This window comes from Melospiza melodia, chromosome 17 (assembly GCF_035770615.1).
Source record: "Melospiza melodia melodia isolate bMelMel2 chromosome 17, bMelMel2.pri, whole genome shotgun sequence".
NCBI lineage: Eukaryota > Metazoa > Chordata > Aves > Passeriformes > Passerellidae > Melospiza > Melospiza melodia.
The window spans coordinates 14,202,371-14,215,447 of NC_086210.1; positions in this window are offsets into that span (position 1 = coordinate 14,202,371).

Here is a 13,077-nt window from a genome sequence, read left to right on the forward strand (position 1 = left end):
GGACACCAGGTCTACCCCGCCGCCCGGGAAACCAGGTCTACCCCGCGGCCGGCGGGACACCAGGTCTACCCCGTGGCCGGGGACACCAGGTCTACCCCGGGCCGCGGGACACCAGGTCTACCCCGTGGCCGGGGACACCAGGTCTACCCCGGATGCGGCGGGACACCAGGTCTACCCCGTGGCCGGGGACACCAGGTCTACCCCGGGGCCTTGGAAAATAGGTCTACCCCGGGGCCGGCGGGACACCAGGTCTACCCCGGGGCCCGGGACACCAGGTCTACCCTCGGGCCCGGGACACCAGGTCTACCCCGGGGCCTTGGACACCAGGTCTACCCCGGGGCCGGCGGGACACCAGGTCTACCCCGGGGCCCGGGACACCAGGTCTACCCCGGCGGCCGGGAAACCAGGTCTACCACGGGGCCCGGGACACCAGGTCTACCCCGGGGCCGGCGGGACACCAGGTCTACCCCGGGGCCGGCGGGACACCAGGTCTACCCCGCGGCCGGGGAAACCAGGTCTACCCCGCCGCCCGGGACACCAGGTCTACCCCGGGCCGCGGGACACCAGGTCTACCCCGCCGCCCGGGACACCAGGTCTACCCCGGGTCCGGCGGGACACCAGGTCTACCCCGTGGCCGGGGACACCAGGTCTACCCCGGATGCGGCGGGACACCAGGTCTACCACGTGGCCGGGGACACCAGGTCTACCCCGGGTCCGGCGGGACACCTGGTCTACCCCGTGTCCGGCGGGACACCAGGTCTACCCCGTGGCCGGGGACACCAGGTCTACCCCGGGGCCCGGGACAACAGGTCTACCCCGTGACCTTGGACACCAGGTCTACCTCGGGACCCGGGACACCAGGTCTACCACGGGGCCGGCGGGACACCAGGTCTAACCCGGGGCCGGCGGGACACCAGGTCTACCACGGAGCCCGGGACACCAGGTCTACCTCGAATCCGGCGGGCCACCACGTTTACCCCGTGGCCGGGGACACCAGGTCTACACCGGAGACTGGGACACCAGGTCTACCCCGGGTCCGGCTGGACACCAGGTCTACCCCGTGGCCGGGGACACCAGGTCTACCCCGGGGCCGGCGGGACACCAGGTCTACCCCGTGGCCGTGGACACCAGGTCTACCCCGGGTCCGGCGGGACACCAGGTCTACCCCGTGGCCAGGGACACCAGGTCTACCCCGGATCCCGGGACACCAGGTCTACCCCGGATACGGCGGGACACCATGTCTACCCCGTGGCCGGGGACACCAGGTCTACCCCGTGGCCGGCGGGACACCAGGTCTACCCCGTGGCCGGTGACACCAGGTCTACCCCGGGTCCGGCGGGACACCAGGTCTACCCCGTGGCCAGGGACACCAGGTCTACCCCGTGTCCGGCGGGACACCAGGTCTACCCCGTGGCCGGGGACACCAGGTCTACCCCGTGTCCGGCGGGACACCAGGTCTACCACGTGGCCGGGGACACCAGGTCTTCCCCGGGTCCGGCGAGACACCAGGTCTACCCCGTGGCCGGCGTGACACCAGGTCTACCCCGTGGCCGGGGACACCAGGTCTACCCCGGGGCCCGGGACACCAGGTCTACCCCGAAGCCTTGGACACCAGGTCTACCCCGGGGCCCGGGACACCAGGTCTACCACGGGGCCGGCGGGACACCAGGTCTACCCCGGGGCCGGCGGGACACCAGGTCTACCCCGTGGCCGGGGACACCAGGTCTACCCCGTGTCCGGCGGGAAACCAGGTCTACCCCGTGGTCGCGGACACCAGGTGTACCCCGGAGCCCGGGACACCAGGTCTACCCCGGATCCGGCGGGACACCAGGTCTACCCCGCCGCCCGGGACACCAGGTCTTCCCCGGGGCCGGCGGGACACCAGGTCTACCCCGTGGCCGGGGACACCAGGTCTACCCCGGGTCCGGCCGGACACCAGGTCTACCCCGTGGCCGTGGACACCAGGTCTACCCCGGAGCCCGGGACACCAGGTCTACCCCGGATCCGGCGGGACACCAGGTCTACCCCGTGGCCGGGGACACCAGGTCTACCCCGAATGCGGCGGGACACCAGGTCTACCCCGTGGCCGGGGACACCAGGTCTACCCCGGAGCCCGGGACACCAGGTCTACCCCGGATCCGGCGGGACACCAGGTCTACCCGTGGACGGGGACACCAGCTCTACCCCGGGGCCCGGCGGGACACCAGGTCTACCTCGTGGCCGGGGACACCAGGTCTACCCCGGATCCGGCGGGACACCAGGTCTACCCCGTGGACGGGGACAACACGTCTACCCCGGGGCCGGCGGGACACCAGGTCTACCCCGGGCCGCGGGACACCAGGTCTACCCCGCCGCCCGGGAAACCAGGTCTACCACGCAGCCGGCGGGACACCAGGTCTACCCCGCCGCCCGGGAGACCAGGTCTACCCCGGGGCCTGCGGGACACCAGGTCTAACCCGGGGTCGGCGGGACACCAGGTCTACCCCGCCGCCGGGGACACCAAGTCTACCCCGGGGCCGGCGGGACACCAGGTCTACCCCGGGCCGCGGGACACCAGGTCTACCCCGCCGCCCGGGACACCAGGTCTACCCCTGGGCCTTGGACAACAGGTCTACCCCGCCGCCCGGGACACCAGGTCTACCCCGCCGCCCGGGACACCAGGTCTACCCCGTGCCGCGTGAAACCAGGTCTACCCCGCCGCCCGGGACACCAGGTCTACCCCGCCGCCCGGGACACCAGGTCTACCCCGTGGCCGAGGACACCAGATCTACCCCGGGGCCGGCGGGACACCAGGTCTAACCCGTGGCCGGGGACACCAGGCCTACCCCGGATCCGGCGGGACACCAGGTCTACCCCGTGGCCGGGGACACCAGGTCTACCCCGGGGCCCGGCGGGACACCAGGTCTACCCCGTGGCCGGGGACACCAGGTCTACCCCGCCGCCCGGGAAACCAGGTCTACCCCGCGGCCGGCGGGACACCAGGTCTACCCCGTGGCCGGGGACACCAGGTCTACCCCGGGCCGCGGGACACCAGGTCTACCCCGCCGCCCGGGAGACCAGGTCAACCCCGGGGCCTGCGGGACACCAGGTCTATCCCGGGGCCGGCGGGACACCAGGTCTACCCCGCCGCCCGGGACACCAGGTCTAACCCGGGGCCCGGGACACCAGGTCTACCCCGGGCCGCGGAACACCAGGTCTTACCCGCCGCCCGGGACACCAGGTCTACCCCTGGGCCTTGGACAACAGGTCTACCCCGCCGCCCGGGACACCAGGTCTACCCCGCCGCCCGGGACACCAGGTCTACCCCGGGCCGCGGGATACCAGGTCTACCCCGCCGCCCGGGACACCAGGTCTACCCCGTGGCCGAGGACACCAGATCTACCCCGTGTACGGCGGGACACCAGGTCTACCCCGTGGCCGGGGACACCAGGTCTACCCCGGATCCGGCGGGACACCAGGTCTACCCCGTGGCCGGGGACACCAGGTCTACCCCGGATGCGGCGGGACACCAGGTCTACCCCGTGGCCGGGGACACCAGGTCGACCCCGTGGCCTTGGACACCAGGTCTACCCCGGGGCCGGCGGGACACCAGGTCTACCCCGGGGCCCGGGACACCAGGTCTACCCTCGGTCCCGGGACACCAGGTCTTCCCCGGGGCCTTGGACACCAGGTCTACCCCGGCGGCCGGGACACCAGGTCTACCCCGGGGCCCGGGACACCAGGTCTACCCCGTATCCGGCGGGACACCAGGTCTAACCCGCGGCCGGCGGGACACCAGGTCTACCCCGTGGCCGTGCACACGAGGTCTACCCTTGGGCCTTGGACAACAGGTCTACCCCGGGGCCCGGGACACCAGGTCTACCCCGTGGCCTTGGACACCAGGTCTACCTCGGGGCCCGGGAAACCAGGTCTACCCCGGGGCCGGCGGGACACCTGGTCTACCCCGGGGCCCCGGACACCAGGTCTACCCTTGCGCCGGCGGGACACCAGGTCTACACCGTGGCCGGGGACACCAGGTCTACCCCGGAGCCCGGGACACCAGGTCTACCCCGGCGGCCGGGACACCAGGTCTACCCCGGGGCCCGGGACACCAGGTCTACCCCGGGGCCGGCGGGACACCAGGTCTACCCCGCGGCCGGCGGGACACCAGGTCTACCCTGCGGCCGGGGACACCAGGTCTACCCCGCCGCCCGGGACACCAGGTCTACCCCGCCGCCCGGGACACCAGGTCTACCCCGTGGCCGGCGACACCAGGTCTACCCCGGAGCCCGGGACACCAGGTCTACCCCGTATCCGGCGGGACACCAGGTCTAACCCGCGGCCGGCGGGACACCAGGTCTACCCCGTGGCCGTGCACACGAGGTCTACCCTTGGGCCTTGGACAACAGGTCTACCCCGGGGCCCGGGACACCAGGTCTACCCCGTGGCCTTGGACACCAGGTCTACCTCGGGGCCCGGGAAACCAGGTCTACCCCGGGGCCGGCGGGACACCAGGTCTACCCCGGGGCCCCGGACACCAGGTCTACCCTTGCGCCGGCGGGACACCAGGTCTACACCGTGGCCGGGGACACCAGGTCTACCCCGGAGCCCGGGACACCAGGTCTACCCCGGGTCCGGCGGGACACCAGGTCTACCCCGTGGCCGGGTACACCTTGTCTCCCACGAATGCGGCGGGACACCAGGTCTACCACGTGGCCTGGGACACCAGATCTACCCCGGGTCCGCCGGGACACCAGGTCAACCCCGTGGCCGGCGGGACACCAGGTCTACCCCGTGGCCGGGGACACCAGGTCTACCCCGGGGCCCGGGACACCAGGTCAACCCTGGGGCCTTGGATACCAGGTCTACCCCGGGGACCGGGACACCAGGTGTACCACGGGGCCGGCGGGACACCAGGTCTACCCCGTGGCCGGCGGGACACCAGGTCTACCCCGTGGCCGGGGACACCAGGTCTACCCCGTGTCCGGCGGGAAACCAGGTCTACACCGTGGCCGGGGACACCAGGTCTACCCCGTGTCCGGCGGGACACCAGGTCTACCCCGTGGCCGGGGACACCATGTCTACCCCGGAGCCCGGGACACCAGGTCTACCCCTAGTCCGGCGGTACACCAGGTCTACCCCGTGGCCAGGGACACCAGGTCTATCCCGGATCCCGGGACACCAGGTCTACCCCGGATCCGGCGGGACACCAGGTCTACCCCGTGGCCGGGGACACCAGGTCTACCCCGCGGCCGGCGGGACACCAGGTCTACCCCGTGGCCGGTGACACCAGGTCTACCCCGGGTCCGGCGGGACACCAGGTCTACCCCGTGGCCAGGGACACCAGGTCTACCCCGGGTCCGGCGGGACACCAGGTCTACCCCGTGGCCGGGGAAACCAGGTCTACCCCGGTGCCGGCGGACACCAGGTCTACCCCGTGGCCGGGGACACCAGGTCTACCCCGGGTCCGGCGGGACACCAGGTCTACCCCGGATGCGTCGGGACACCAGGTCTACCCCGGATGCGGCGGGACACCAGGTCTACCCCGGTTCCGGCGGGACACCAGGTCTACCCCGTGGCCGGGGACACCAGGTCTACCACGTATGCGGCGGGACACCAGGTCTACCACGTGGCCGGGGACACCAGGTCTACCCTGGGTCCTGCGGGACACCAGGTCTACCCCGTGGCCGGCGGGACACCAGGTCTACCCCGTGGCCGGGGACACCAGGTCTACCCCGGGGCCCGGGACACCAGGTCTACCCCGTGGCCTTGGACACCAGGTCTACCCCGGGGGGCGGGACACCAGGTCTACCACGGGGACGGCGGTAAACCAGGTCTAACCCGGGGCCGGCGGTACACCAGGTCTACCCCGTGGCCGGGTACACCAGGTCTTCCCCGTGTCCGGCGGGACACCAGGTCTACCCCGTGGCCGGGGACACCAGGTCTACTCCGGAGCCCGGGACACCAGGTCTACCCCGAATCCGGCGGGACACCAGGTCTACCCCGCCGCCCGGGAGACCAGGTCAACCCCGGGGCCTGCGGGACACCAGGTCTATCCCGGGGCCGGCGGGACACCAGGTCTACCCCGCCGCCCGGGACACCAGGTCTAACCCGGGGCCCGGGACACCAGGTCTACCCCGGGCCGCGGAACACCAGGTCTTACCCGCCGCCCGGGACACCAGGTCTACCCCTGGGCCTTGGACAACAGGTCTACCCCGCCGCCCGGGACACCAGGTCTACCCCGCCGCCCGGGACACCAGGTCTACCCCGTGGCCGAGGACACCAGATCTACCCCGTGTACGGCGGGACACCAGGTCTACCCCGTGGCCGGGGACACCAGGTCTACCCCGGATCCGGCGGGACACCAGGTCTACCCCGTGGCCGGGGACACCAGGTCTACCCCGGATGCGGCGGGACACCAGGTCTACCCCGTGGCCGGGGACACCAGGTCGACCCCGGGGCCTTGGACACCAGGTCTACCCCGGGGCCGGCGGGACACCAGGTCTACCCCGGGGCCCGGGACACCAGGTCTACCCTCGGTCCCGGGACACCAGGTCTTCCCCGGGGCCTTGGACACCAGGTCTACCCCGGCGGCCGGGACACCAGGTCTACCCCGGGGCCCGGGACACCAGGTCTACCCCGTATCCGGCGGGACACCAGGTCTAACCCGCGGCCGGCGGGACACCAGGTCTACCCCGTGGCCGTGCACACGAGGTCTACCCTTGGGCCTTGGACAACAGGTCTACCCCGGGGCCCGGGACACCAGGTCTACCCCGTGGCCTTGGACACCAGGTCTACCTCGGGGCCCGGGAAACCAGGTCTACCCCGGGGCCGGCGGGACACCTGGTCTACCCCGGGGCCCCGGACACCAGGTCTACCCTTGCGCCGGCGGGACACCAGGTCTACACCGTGGCCGGGGACACCAGGTCTACCCCGGAGCCCGGGACACCAGGTCTACCCCGGCGGCCGGGACACCAGGTCTACCCCGGGGACCGGGACACCAGGTCTACCCCGGGGCCGGCGGGACACCAGGTCTACCCCGCGGCCGGCGGGACACCAGGTCTACCCTGCGGCCGGGGACACCAGGTCTACCCCGCCGCCCGGGACACCAGGTCTACCCCGCCGCCCGGGACACCAGGTCTACCCCGTGGCCGGCGACACCAGGTCTACCCCGGAGCCCGGGACACCAGGTCTACCCCGTATCCGGCGGGACACCAGGTCTAACCCGCGGCCGGCGGGACACCAGGTCTACCCCGTGGCCGTGCACACGAGGTCTACCCTTGGGCCTTGGACAACAGGTCTACCCCGGGGCCCGGGACACCAGGTCTACCCCGTGGCCTTGGACACCAGGTCTACCTCGGGGCCCGGGAAACCAGGTCTACCCCGGGGCCGGCGGGACACCAGGTCTACCCCGGGGCCCCGGACACCAGGTCTACCCTTGCGCCGGCGGGACACCAGGTCTACACCGTGGCCGGGGACACCAGGTCTACCCCGGAGCCCGGGACACCAGGTCTACCCCGGGTCCGGCGGGACACCAGGTCTACCCCGTGGCCGGGTACACCTTGTCTCCCACGAATGCGGCGGGACACCAGGTCTACCACGTGGCCGGGGACACCAGATCTACCCCGGGTCCGCCGGGACACCAGGTCAACCCCGTGGCCGGCGGGACACCAGGTCTACCCCGTGGCCGGGGACACCAGGTCTACCCCGGGGCCCGGGACACCAGGTCAACCCTGGGGCCTTGGATACCAGGTCTACCCCGGGGACCGGGACACCAGGTGTACCACGGGGCCGGCGGGACACCAGGTCTACCCCGGGGCCGGCGGGACACCAGGTCTACCCCGTGGCCGGGGACACCAGGTCTACCCCGTGTCCGGCGGGAAACCAGGTCTACACCGTGGCCGGGGACACCAGGTCTACCCCGTGTCCGGCGGGACACCAGGTCTACCCCGTGGCCGGGGACACCAGGTCTACCCCGGAGCCCGGGACACCAGGTCTACCCCTAGTCCGGCGGTACACCAGGTCTACCCCCGTGGCCAGGGACACCAGGTCTATCCCGGATCCCGGGACACCAGGTCTACCCCGGATCCGGCGGGACACCAGGTCTACCCCGTGGCCGGGGACACCAGGTCTACCCCGCGGCCGGCGGGACACCAGGTCTACCCCGTGGCCGGTGACACCAGGTCTACCCCGGGTCCGGCGGGACACCAGGTCTACCCCGTGGCCAGGGACACCAGGTCTACCCCGGGTCCGGCGGGACACCAGGTCTACCCCGTGGCCGGGGAAACCAGGTCTACCCCGGTGCCGGCGGACACCAGGTCTACCCCGTGGCCGGGGACACCAGGTCTACCCCGGGTCCGGCGGGACACCAGGTCTACCCCGGATGCGTCGGGACACCAGGTGTACCCCGGATGCGGCGGGACACCAGGTCTACCCCGGTTCCGGCGGGACACCAGGTCTACCCCGTGGCCGGGGACACCAGGTCTACCACGTATGCGGCGGGACACCATGTCTACCACGTGGCCGGGGACACCAGGTCTACCCTGGGTCCTGCGGGACACCAGGTCTACCCCGTGGCCGGCGGGACACCAGGTCTTCCCCGTGGCCGGGGACACCAGGTCTACCCCGGGGCCCGGGACACCAGGTCTACCCCGTGGCCTTGGACACCAGGTCTACCCCGGGGGGCGGGACACCAGGTCTACCACGGGGACGGCGGTAAACCAGGTCTAACCCGGGGCCGGCGGTACACCAGGTCTACCCCGTGGCCGGGTACACCAGGTCTTCCCCGTGTCCGGCGGGACACCAGGTCTACCCCGTGGCCGGGGACACCAGGTCTACTCCGGAGCCCGGGACACCAGGTCTACCCCGAATCCGGCGGGACACCAGGTCTACCCCGTGGCCGGGGACACCAGGTCTACCCCGGAGACCGGGACACCAGGTCTACCCCGGGTCCGGCGGGACACCAGGTCTACCTCGTGGACGGGGACACCAGGTCTACCACGGGGCCGGCGGGACACCAGGTCTATCCCGTGGCCGGAGACACCAGGTCTACCCCTGGGCTTTGGACAACAGGTCTACCCCGCCGCCCGGGACACCAGGTCTACCCCCGCCGCCGGGACACCAGGTCTACCCGGGGCCGGCGGGACACCTGGTCTACCCCGCCGCCCGGGACACCAGGTCTACCCCGCCGCCCGGGACACCAGGTCTACCCCGGGCCGCGGGACACCAGGTCTACCCCGCCGCCCGGGGACACCAGGTCTACCCCGTGGCCGGGGACAACAATTCTACCCGAATTGCGGCGGGACACCAGGGTCTACCCCGGGTCCGGCGGGACACCAGGTCTACCCCGTGGCCGGGGGACACCAGGTCTACCCCGAATGCGGCGGGACACCAGGTCTACCACGTGGCCGGGGACACCAGGTCTACCCCGGGTCCCGGCGGGACACCCTGGTCTACCCCGTGGCCGGCGGGACACCAGGTCTACCCCGTGGCCGGGGACACCAGGTCTACCCCGGGGCCCGGGACACCAGGTCTACCCCGGAGCCCGGGACACCAGGTCTACCTCGGGGGCCCGTGACACCAGGTCTACCACGGGGCCGGCGGGACACCAGGTCTAACCCGTGGCCGGCGGGACACCAGGTCTACCCCGTGGCCGGGGACACCAGGTCTACCCCGTGTCCGGCGGGACACCAGTCTACCCCGTGGTCGGGGGAAAACCAGGGTCTACCCCGGAGCCCGGGACACCAGGTCTACCCCGAATCCGGCGGGGACACCAGGTCTACCCCGGCGGCCGGGACACCAGGTCTACCCCGGGGCCCGGGACACCAGGTCTACAACCGGAGCCGGCGGGACACCAGGTCTACCCCGCGGCCGGCGGGACACCAGTCTACCCCGCGGCCGGGGACATCAGGTCTACCCCCGCCGCCCGGGACACCAGGTCTACCCCGCCGCCCGGGACACCAGGTCTACCCCGTGGCCGGCGACACCAGGTCTACCCCGGAGCCCGGGACACCAGGTCTACCCCGTATCCGGCGGGACACCAGGTCCTAACCCGCGGCGGCGGGACACCAGGTCTACCCCGTGGCCGTGCACACGAGGTCTACCCTTGGGCCTTGGACAACAGGTCTACCCCGGGGCCCGGGACACCAGGTCTACCCCGTGGCCTTGGACACCAGGTCTACCTCGGGGCCCGGGACACCAGGTCTACCCCGGGGCCGGCGGGACACCAGGTCTACCCCGGGGCCCCGGACACCAGGTCTACCACTTGCGCCGGCGGGACACCAGGTCTAACGCCGTGGCCGGGGACACCAGGTCTACCCCGGAGCCCGGGACACCAGGTCTACCCCGGGTCCGGCGGGACACCAGGTCTACCCCGTGGCCGGGTACACCTTGTCTCCCACGAATGCGGGCGGGACACCAGGTCTACCACGTGGCCGGGGACACCAGATCTACCCCGGGTCCGCCGGGACACCAGGTCTACCCCCGTGGCCGGCGGGACACCAGGTCTACCCCGTGGCCGGGGACACCAGGTCTACCCCGGGGGCCCGGGACACCAGGTCAACCCTGGGGCCTTGGATACCAGGTCTACCCCCGGGGACCGGGACACCAGGTGTACCACGGGGCCGGCGGGACACCAGGTCTACCCCGGGGCCGGCGGGACACCAGGTCTACCCCGTGGCCGGGGACACCAGGTCTACCCCGTGTCCGGCGGGAAACCAGGTCTACACCGTGGCCGGGGACACACAGGTCTACCCCGTGTCCGGCGGGACACCCAGGTCTACCCACGTGGCCGGGGGACACACAGGTCTACCCCGGAGCCCGGGACACCAGGTCTACCCCGAATCCGGCGGGACACCAGGTCTACCCCGTGGCCGGGGGACACCAGGTCTACCCCGGAGACCGGGACACCAGGTCTACCCCGGGTCCGGCGGGACACCATTTCTACCCCGTGGCCGGGGACACCAGGTCTACCACGGGGCCGGCGGGACACCAGGTCTACCCCGTGGCCGGTGACACCAGGTCTACCCCCGGTTCCGGCGGGACACCAGGTCTACCCCGTGGCCAGGGACACCAGGTCTACCCCGGATCCCGGGAAACCAGGTCTACCCCGGATACGGCGGGACACCAGGTCTACCCCGTAGCCCGGGACACCAGGTCTACCCCGTGTCCGGCGGGACACCAGGTCTACCCCGTGGCCGGGGACACCAGGTCTCCCACGAATGCGGCGGTACACACCACGTCTACCACTTGGCCGGGGACACCAGGTCTACCCCGGGTCCGGCGAGACACCAGGTCTACCCCTGGCCGGCGGGACAACCAGGTCTACCCCGTGGCCGGGGACACCAGGTCTTCCCCGTGGCCCGGGACACCAGGTCTACACCGGGGCCCTTGGACACCAGGTCTACCACGGGGCCCGGGACACCAGGTCTACCACGGGGCCGGCGGGACACCAGGTCTACCCCTGGGCCGGCGGGGACACCAGGTCTACACCGTGGCCGGGGGACACCAGGTCTACCCCGTGTCCGGCGGGAAACCAGGTCTACCCCCGTGCTCGCGGACACCAGGTGTACCCCGGAGCCCGGGACAACCAGGTCTACCCCGGATCCGGCGGGACACCAGGTCTACCCCGCCGCCCGGGGACACCAGGTTTACCCCGGGGCCGACGGGACACCAGGTCTACCCCGTGGCCGGGGACACCAGGTCTACCCCGGGTCCGGCCGGACACCAGGTCTACCCTGTGGCCGTGGACACCAGGTCTACCCCGGAGCCCGGGACACCAGGTCTACCCGGATGCGGCGGGACACCAGGTCTACCCCGTGGCCGGGGACACCAGGTCTACCCCGGAGCCCGGGACACCAGGTCTACCCCGGATCCGGCGGGACACCAGGTCTACCCCGTGGCCGGGGACACCACGTCTACCCCGTGGCCGGCGGGACACCAGGTCTACCCCGGGCCGCGGGACACCAGGTCTACCCCGCCTCCCGGGAAACCAGGTCTACCACGCGGCCGGGCGGGACACCAGGTCTACCCCACCGCCCGGGACACCAGGTCTATCCCGGGCCGCGGGACACCAGGTCTACCCCGCCGCCCGGGAGACCAGGTCTACACCGGGGCCTGCGGGACACCAGGTCTAACCCGGGGGCCGTCGGGACACCAGGTCTACCCCGCCGCCCGGGACACCAGGTCTCCCCGGGGCCCGGGACACCAGGTCTACCCCGGGCCGCGGGACACCAGCTCTACCCCGTGGCCGGCGGGACACCAGGTCTACCTCGTGGCCGGGGACACCAGGTCTACCCCGGATCCGGCGGGACACCAGGTCTACCCCGTGGACGGGGACACCACGTCTACCCCCGGTGGCCGGCGGGACACCAGGTCTACCCCGGGCCGCGGGACACCAGGTCTACCCCCGCCGCCCGGGACACCAGGTCTACCCCGGGTCCGGCGGGACACCAGGTCTACCCCGCCGCCGGGGAGACCAGGTCTACCCCTGGGCCTTGGACAACAGGTCTACCCCCGCCGCCCGGGACACCAGGTCTACCCCCGCCGCCCGGGACACCAGGTCTACCCCGTGCCGCGGGACACCAGGTCTACCCCGCCGCCCGGGACACCAGGTCTACCCCGCCGCCCGGGACACCAGGTCTACCCCGTGGCCGAGGACACCAGATCTACCCGGGGCCGGCGGGACACCAGGTCTAACACGTGGCCGGGGACACCAGGTCTACCCCGGATGAGGCGGGGACACCAGGTCTACCCCGTGGCCGGGGACACCAGGTCTACCCCGTGGCCGGCGGGACACCAGGTCTACCCCGGGTCCGGCCGGACACCAGGTCTACCCCGTGGACGGGGACACCAGGTCTACACCGGGTCCGGCCGGACACCAGGTCTACCCCGTGGCCGGGGACACCAGGTCTACCCCGGAGCCCGGGACACCAGGTCTACCCCGGATCCTGCGGCACACCAGGTCTACCCCGTGGCCGGGGACACCAGGTCTACCCCGGGGCCCGGCGGGACACCAGGTCTACCCCGTGGCCGGGGGACACCAGGTCTACCCCGGGGCCCGGCGGGACACCAGGTCTACCCGTGACCGGGGACACCAGA